At 53.5% G+C, this 8,926-nt stretch overlaps 1 protein-coding gene and 1 pseudogene across 6 annotated transcripts in view; both read right to left on the bottom strand.

Annotated features, from left to right (window-relative positions):
• The window catches only part of ZBTB7C (zinc finger and BTB domain containing 7C), a 310,443-nt gene that overhangs the window by 295,353 nt on the left and 6,164 nt on the right, over positions 1 to 8,926 (bottom strand). The gene's annotated exons all lie outside the window — the stretch shown is intronic.
• Positions 4,639 to 7,876, bottom strand: LOC100341094 (large ribosomal subunit protein uL29 pseudogene; annotated as a pseudogene). Its single transcript, XR_016214025.1, has one exon. The product of XR_016214025.1 is annotated as a large ribosomal subunit protein uL29 pseudogene (transcript).

The following is an 8,926-nucleotide window of genomic DNA, read 5'->3' as shown; positions in this document are numbered from 1 at the left end:
CTTGCCTTTGGAGAGCTCTCAGCAAACATCCTGCAAGACCAAGGCAAGAAACCTGAGAGGAGCCCAGCCAGGTCACGCCAGCCATCCACTCACTCCTGCACAGAGGCACGGACACTCCGGGGCTCGAGCCGGTCCAGCACCGAGGACGTGGCTTACGTTTGTTAGTCAGTACTAGGCCAGGGGAACCTTGGGGTTACCAACAGGGATATAAATCCACGGAAGGAAGTGCATGCAAACCAGGGCCTTGGAACAGGGTCCTCGAATCCCTGCACAACACTCCCAGCCTAATCACGCCTTGAGATTCATCAGCCCTCAACCCTTTCCCAGTTCCTGTCCGCTCATCATCCCCAACCTCGCACGTTACTCGGCCCAGACCACACAGAATGAACCCAAGCAGCGGGATCCTCGTCCTCCCCTGTGAGCCACACTCAGTGGCAGTGGTCAGCAAGGCACAGGGCTCACGCACAAGTTGAGGGAAAGCACTGTAAGAGGACTACACACACACCTCTGGGGTGTCCTAACACCTGGCTTCAGTGTCCTGATAATTCTTTATGCTAGTACTTGCATTTTTAATTTAAAAAAATTTACTTATTTATTTGAAAGCCAGAGTTAGAAAGAAAGAGATCTTCTATCCACTGGTATACTCCCCAGACGGCCACACAGCCAGGGCTGAGTCAGGCCAAAGTCAAAGCTAGAAGCTTCATTCAGGTCTCCCACATGGGTGCAGGGGCCCAAACACTTGGGACATCTTCTGTTGCTTTTCCCAGGCACATTAGCAGGGAGCTGGAACAGAAGTGGAGCCACCAGGACAGGAACCAGCACCCATATGGGATGCTGATGTTGCAAGGGGTGGTTTTACCCAATATGTCACAATGCTAACCCCAACAGTTCTTTCAACAGTGCTTTGAGTGGCTCTTTAGCAATTTGCTAAAATGCCATATGAAAGCAATGTTGGCCACTGAGTACAAACCATTCCAGTCTGGTGCTGGACTAAAATACATGGTTTTAATGCTTGATACTGAGTGGATTATCACTTCCAAAATTCAGGTTAAAGTCAAATTGATGCCACCCCCTGAAGCATATCAGACTTAACCAAACTAGGCAGAAAATCCAGAACTGGACTGGATGGGGGGTGGGGGGGTGGGGGAGCCAGCCTGGAAGATTAGCTGCAAGGAACTCTACAAGCCTGACGCCTTAGCCAAGTGTACTTCCTCCTGCTGCCTACACACATCCCCTTCTGCACTGAGCCACCCTCTTCAGGCTGGGCCCACTCCCATCCTTTGCCCAGGCTGTTCCTCCCACCCTGAATACCCTCCGGGGGCCCAGCATCAACTCGCACACAGCAGAGAGACTGTGGACACCTCAAGCAGCTAACCTGGCCACCGCGAGCCTTAGTTCTTGTTACATGCGAACAATGTCATGGAACTGTGAGGATGAATCGTGTCACATCGGGCACTGGCTCCTGCATGTCAGACCCTGGTCCCCCACCACCCTCAAGTGTCACAAGCTGCCGCTCTCAGCACACAGACTCCAGGGCTCACAGCTGCTCTTTCTTTGATATCTTGTGGCCCTTACAAGCTGTGCTACACCACTTAAGCTTGGATATGTCCTGTATACACAGCATCATCTTCCCAACCAGATATTCAGACCCTCGGAGGCAAGGATCCTGGCCTTCTCCTGGTCCTCTGCAGACATGGGAGGATCCCAGAGGCACCTTGTGCTCCTGGGAGGGTCGCAGCTTCCCTACCTGCACGCACACACACACACGCACGCACACACAAGCAGGAAAGATTCTGCAGGACCAGGGAGTCTCCAAGGCTGGTCTGCAACTCTGTCAACTTCAGTGTGGCAGCTTCAAGCCCACGGATGGAGGGCCACACTCAGCCTGGGGGCTTCTCCCGAAAGCACTCTGAGACTTCCGGGAGGGGGTCAGCATCTGGGGGAAGCAGGTCCACCTCAAAGCCAGGAGGACAAGAGCAAGCTGTGTGTGTGCAGGGACAAGGCCCGGAATCTGCAGGTCAGGCAGGACATGCGGGCCTCCTCTGACTTAGCACGGTTCTCCCCACGGACCACAGCTCCTCGGGCCACAACGCTGCACTGTCATCGCTGCCTATTTGGTGCAAAGGGATTGGCCCAAAGGAGGGCTCTGCACCGCTCTGTGGATTCTAAAGCCAGCCCTGATCCCCCAGGACAAAAGGAGGCTTCAAAACCCTTCGAGGTTGGAAGAAGCACACCAAGGATACCGAATGTCATCCTGGCTGAACTGGGGTCCTGAACGCTGTGCTTTGGGGGAACCCTGCAAATGGGCAGTGATCATGAGAGGCAGCTGGTGGGGGGAGGAGGCAGGGAGAGTTAAGGACATGGTGCATGAGCTGTGCTGTTCACAACCATCCAATCAGCCAGCCCCGCGCCCCACCCCCCTACTCTGAGAGCCCGGCACTACCTCCATGGCTTGCACTGCCCTCCGCTGGGGCCGTGCCCAGTGCTGCTTTGACCTCCCTTCTCCGGCGTGAAGCTGCACCTGTTCTCCCACTAAGCCACTCTCATCTCAGACCCTGGCCCCGCCCCCAGAGTGCACACACTCCTCCAGGCCTTGGCTTCTTGCTACCCCAGCTCCACCCCTTGCCCGGCCCAGCACCTAACGTGCAGTGGGAGCTCAGGAGACGCTGGCTTAATCAATCATCGTCGACTGTGTGATGTGTTTTCCAGGAAGTTCAGCCAAAAACTGTTGAACTTACTCTGAATCCTTAAACAAGGAAGCAATTTTTTTTTTTTATTTTTTGAAGTATCCTGTGAATAAGTCAGCAAGCTTATTCTCGGAGTGCTATAAATTTGCCTGTATTCAGAAAAATCAAGGATCATGTTCATGAAAGAGAAATCACTAGATACTCCATCAGCCAAAGAGCAGAAGCCATCAACATATCCATGTGTCAGGGACGGTCGAATAAGCCCATGTGTCTAACAGTCAGGACCGGGGGCTGCAGAAAGCTGTGGGAAAACAGAATTTAAAGATACTGTGCATTTCCCATGAACTATGCGCATTCCCCTCATATCACCAAGATAAGAGGAAGTTAAATACAGTGTGTATGGTATGGCTCTATTAGAGTAAAAACATTTAAATATACACATGCATGTAGGTCCACGTACATACACATTTGCACTTGCTTTCTTGTATCCGCATAAAACACCTCTCAAGTGAAGAAACCATTCCTAGCAGTGGCTCTAACAGGCAGCAGTGAGAGGAAGATTTTAAATGCCCCTTTGTACTTTCTGAATTTTAAACCACGTTAAGTGTTGACCTACTCCAAAAAATTAAATTAAAAATTCAAAGCAAACAATGTGTGGAAAGGTGATTTTTTAAAATCGAGTTTAGGAAAGCATAAAAGAGAAAGCCTCATTGTAAAGTGGTTCAAGACAGCCTGCTGAGCCATCTGGGGGCTGTGGACGCTGGCCCACAGGGGGAGATGGGAGGCAGGCTGGGGTCCCAGAGCCAGGTCCAGTCCCTCCCCAGCCCGCCTGCTGTCTGAGGTGATCTCGGAGACTGCTGCAGCTCCAGGTTCCTCATTTCTTTCTTTCTTTTTAAGATTTATTTATTTATTTGAAAGTCAGAGTTACACACAGAGAGGAGAGGGAGAGAGACAGAGAGGTCTTCCATCTGCTGGTTCACTACCCAGTTAGCCACAAGGGACAGAGGAGCTATGCCAATCCAAAGCCAGGAGCCAGGGGCTTCTTCCAGGCCTCCCACACTGGTGCAGGAGCCCAAGGACTTGGACCATCTTCTACTGCTTTCCCAGGCCATAGCAGAGAGCTGGATCAGAAGTGGTGCAGCCGGGACTCGAACCAGCAGCGCCCAGCTTTACCCGCTAGGCCACAGCGCTGGCCCCTGGGTTCCTCATTTCTGAACAACAGCACTTGGAGCAGCTCTGGGAGCACGCAGGCTCCTCCCCTGTCTGGGCATCAGGGTCCTCAGGTTGACGTGAGCTAGCCGCTCGGTGACAACGTGGCTGACACTCCGTACAAAGGAAAGCCAGCTTCCTCTGCCCTGAGGAGTCTGTGTTGCAGAGATAAAACCCAGACCCCTGCTGACCGGAGTGCAGTCAGACCAACGCCTCTGACTCCAGACGCCCAAAATACACTCAGCGCCACACCCTTCCCCGACACACCTGCTGCCTTTTCCTCCGCATCCCACATCCTCTCCACGCAGGCCCGGTGCCCGTGCATGACAGAGCTGAAAAGTTTCCTCTCCTGTTCTAATATTTCCCGTGCGGCCCCTCCCCAGGTTTGTGACTCCCATACACAGCCATCTGCGATGGCCCAGGAGCGAGAAGTTTCAGAATTCAATCCCAGTGACAAATGTGTCACTTTTTAAAAATAACAGCGATCCTGCACCCGCTCCGAAACACACTTTTTATATATGTATAAAAAAGGCAACGGGACACTGTCCATTCTTGGACTGTTGTGGACCAACTGTCCAGACAGAACTTCACCACGGGGTGCCCAGCTGTGCTCTCTGCCACCCAACCTTACCTTCCCTCCAAGCCCCACCTCTGCCCACTGCAAACTTAGGAAGTGGCTACATTTGCTTTCCATGTCTTTCTCTTAGCATCTAGATAGAGAACGCCACAGCCAGAATGGCTCTTTTTTTTTTTTTTTTTTTTTAATGGCAGCCATTCTGTGTTTATTAGCAGCACAGGCTCAGGCCTTGACCGCGTACTTGCGCAGGGGGTACAGCCGCTCCTTCCGCTGCTGCTTCTTGGTCTTCAGGCTCTCCTCGTGCTTGTTGAGCCGGCGGCGCATGGCGCAGGTCTTCTTGGGCCGCAGGTCCAGGGGCTTGTACTTCTTGCCCTTGTAGAATTTCCTGAGGTTTTCTTTCTGGGTCTGGTTAATGACGGTGAGAACGCGGGCGATGGATTTGCAGACAACTCGAATCTTGGAGAGCTTGGACGCCGCGCCGCCGGTCACCTTGGCCACGTGCAGCTGGGACAGCTCCACCTTCAGGTCGTCCAGCTGTTTCAGCAGCTCCTCCTTCTTCTTGCCGCGAAGGTCCCGGGCCTTGATCTTGGCCATGGCTGAACAACCCCACCGCCGCCGCTCCTCGGAGGGAAAGAGCCAGAATGGCTCTTAGAGGTAACCCAGCCTCATGCTACAGAGCGAGAAACTGAGGCCACAACAGCAGAATGGCTCCCTTAGCAATACGCCGTGTTCCACCACTAGGCCACGAGGAGGGACAGATCTCAGGGCTCCCTGGCTCCTTCCCTCATGCCCACTTCGGACATGCTCACTTCCAGGGGCCCCACCACTCTCCCTCACCGTGCAACGGCCCCCAAGCAGCCCCAGCCTCCCCAGGCTGGCCCTCCCAGGCTCGCTGCGCTGTCCAACATGGCAGCTGCTAGCCTCGTGGCACTACAGGGCCCTTACAATGTGACGAATGCCTCGTGTTGAAAAGACAATGTTGTAACACACTGGGTTCAATAAGCTACTGAAAGTCATTTTACCCATTTAACTTTTCAAAAAGGGGCCACCATGGCAGCACAATTTGTTAAGCTGCTCCCTCAATGCCAGTACCCTATGTCTGAGCACCAGTTTGAGTCCTGGCTGTGCCACTTCTGGTCCAGCTCCCTGCTAACGCCCATGGGAAAGCAGCAGCAGATGGCCTGAGTGCTTGGGCCCCTGCCACCCACGTGGGAGACCGGGATAGAGTTTTAGGCTCCTGGCTTCAGCCTGGCAGGAGACTGGCCAGGCCACTGAGGCCATCTGAGGAGTGAACCAGCAGATGGATGATCTCTCACTCTCTCCGTCTCCCCCCTCCTTCTGTTACTCTGCCTTTTGAATAAATAAAATACCTAAAAGTAAAAATAATGCTGGAAGGCAATGTGAGGTGCCACAGAAGGCTCACCTTGCATTTCCACGAGGCGGGGCTGCTCCAGGTCACACACTGCCTTCCCATTCAGCACCCAACCAGCAACACGGACCTGGCCATCTCCATCTCAGTGTGGCCAGACGCTCCCTATTCTGAAGACCCATCCAGGTCTGTGTGATAGCATGGAAGCGGTGTAACCCCACCAGTGACATCCACTTGGGGCCCCTGATTTCAGTAAACGCACTTCTTCTTCCATTTGCTTTAGGGAAGCAAGCAGGGATCCTAGTCCACCTCCAGCGATGTGGATGCTACCTACCGTCGGGAGCGCCGCCTTCCTGAGAGTTATCACTCCTGTAGACTGGACTGGTGCCCCCTGAAATACAGTGGGATCTTGGGGAAGAGGAGGAGGAAGACCACAACACAGTCTTCTCCCCGCCCCCTCCTGGGCAGGAATAGAAATTCACAAAAAGCATGAATCGTGATGGCTTCCATGTGGCAATGTCCTTGTTCGTTGTCCCGGGAACTCTTCCAAGGGCTGGGTGTTATCTCATTCTCCCAAACACCCTATCAAGTGGTCTTGTCACCACTGCATAGACAAGAAAGCCAGGCTTGGAGATGCAGCCCAGCCACTACGACCCACTCCCAAATCTTTGCTCCGCATCACCCCCCAATGCCTTCTGCCTCAGTTTCTTCATCAGCTGCAGGGAGAGGTGAGGCAGGGAGAGGTCTCACAATCCCCCAGGATTCACGCTCCCTTGGGAGGCTCTGGGCCCAGTGGGAGCACCATCTCTTTCTCTTGCCCTTCCTGCCTTGGCAGCATCCAAGTCCTGACTCAGGAGCTCCACCCACACCCTCCTGCCAGGGCCCCTCTAGGCCCCATCTCCAGGGAGTTGCATGCTTCTAGCCCCTCACTTCCCTCCAAAACCCATTGAAATGACAAAGTCAGGGCACTGTGTCCAGGGTCAGCCTCTCTGTCCTCCCAGGATGCAAAGATCCTGCCACTCCTTCAAGCCCCAGGGTCCTGTGTTCCACCCCCAGCCAAACACCCTCTCCAAAGAGGCCTCCACATCCATGGCCTTCATCAGGGTCTCACCATGCACAGGGAGGATTCTTCATTGTATTGATTCAGCGAAATTGTTCCCGAGCCCCTGCTGCGCACCAGGCCCTTTTCTAAGCCCTGGGAATACGTCAGGGAAAGACCTGTGGAGTGAGCATGGCCCCAGCAGCAGCTCCCCAAGCACGCCGATCGCACCATGCAGCATCGTATTTCCCTAGTCTCCCCTGCTTCTCTTATTCTCGGTCCAAGAACGATGAGTTAATGGGCAATGATTGAATTGTATTGTACTGGTTAAATAAGGTATGGAACATTACTCGGAGGCATAAAGAGCAATGATGGCGCCGGGAAATGTGATAGAATGTTCAGGAAGGGCACAGCTCACACCGCAGACACCCCTTCCTCCCCGCACTTCCCAGGACGTCAGGAGAGGCAAGCGTGAGCCAGCACAGGGCAGAACACATCACAGCGGGCAGGGCAGGCGGGGCAGAGGCGCCTTTTCACTGACTCAAGGTCTAGGTTCTTACAGGGCTGGGGAGCTTTTCCCCGCCCCAGGGCCATTTGGACATTTACAGCGTCATTCACAGACCCTACAAAAGTCATCAACCTAAAAATCAGCTTGTGGCCGGTGCGCAGCTCACTAGGCTAATCCTCTGCCTGCAGCGCCAGCACACCGGGTTCTAGTCCCGGTTGGGGCACCGGATTCTGTCCCGATTGCCCCTCTTCCAGGCCAGCTCTCTGCTGTGGCCCGGGAGGGCAGTGGAGGATGGCCCAAGTGCTTGGGCCCTGCACCCCATGGGAGACCAGGAGAAGCACCTGGCTCCTGCCATCGGATCAGTGCAATGCACCGGCCGCACAGCGCTGACCGCGGCGGCCATTGGAGGGTGAACCAAAGGCAAAGGAAAACCTTTCTCTCTGTCTCTCTCTCTCACTGTCCACTCTGCCTGTCGAAAGAAAGAAAGAAAGAAAGAAAGAAAGAAAGAAAGAAAGAAAGAAAGAAAGAAAGGAAAGGAAAGGAAAGGAAAGGAAAGGAAAGGAAAGGAAAGGAAAGGAAAGGAAAGGAAAGGAAAGGAAAGGAAAGGAAAGGAAAGGAAAGGAAAGGAAAGGAAAGGAAAAAGAAAAAGAAAAAGAAAAAAAATCAGCTTGTGGCCAGCACCGCGGCTCAATAGGCTAATCCTCCGCCTGTGGCACTGGCACCCCGGGTTCTAGTCCCCGTCAGGGACAGGATTCTGTCCCGGTTGCTTCTCTTCTAGTCCAGCTCTCTGCTGTGGGCCGGGAGTGCAGTGGAGGATGGCCCAAGTGCTTGGGCCCTGCACCTGCATGGGAGACCAGGAGGAAGCACCTGGCTCCTGGCTTCGGATCAGCGCGATGCACCAGCCGCACAGCGCTGACCGTGGCGGCCATTGGAGGGTGAACCAACGGCAAAAGGAAGACCTCTCTCTCTGTCTCTCTCTCTCACTGTCCACTTTGCCTGTCAAAAAAATAAAAATAAAAATAATCAGTTTGCTATGAATGTACTGAATTTCCAGTCCAGTCTGCAGTTGTGTTGGTGGGGACGGTCCCAATGATACTGTGGGAGCTGATACGGCCCACGGGCTGGACGCCCCCTGGCCCTGACTCCAGAGAGCACAGCTCACAGGGGCTGGGTCCATCAGGGAGGAGACCCGAAGATGGTTTCCTCTAGGATCCGCAACCAAGGAAAAGGTCCACTCTGTTCGGGAAGAAGTGACACAGGTTTTCAGAGTCTGGGGACACCAACTTCACTCCCAGTGATGATTTCTGTGTCAGCGAAGCTCATAAAAGAGCCTGGAAGGAACCCAACTGGAATCAGGGTGCCATGACCATTTTTCTTTAATTTTAGTTTTATTCTTTTCCACATTTTCTTTCACCAGCCTTATTGTCTTTAAAATCAGAAAAGTAAGCAGTAAATGGAATGCTAATAGTCTTCTAATTTCCTCCAGAATCTGATGTGAAACAGAATGAACCCCCCAGCTCCTGCGGGGCATGGGCTT

This window comes from Oryctolagus cuniculus, chromosome 10, assembly GCF_051225735.1.
Source record: "Oryctolagus cuniculus isolate XC-2025 breed Fujian yellow rabbit chromosome 10, ASM5122573v1, whole genome shotgun sequence".
NCBI lineage: Eukaryota > Metazoa > Chordata > Mammalia > Lagomorpha > Leporidae > Oryctolagus > Oryctolagus cuniculus.
Note: the sequence above shows the minus strand (reverse complement) of the source record. Positions and strands in the feature narration are given on the sequence as shown.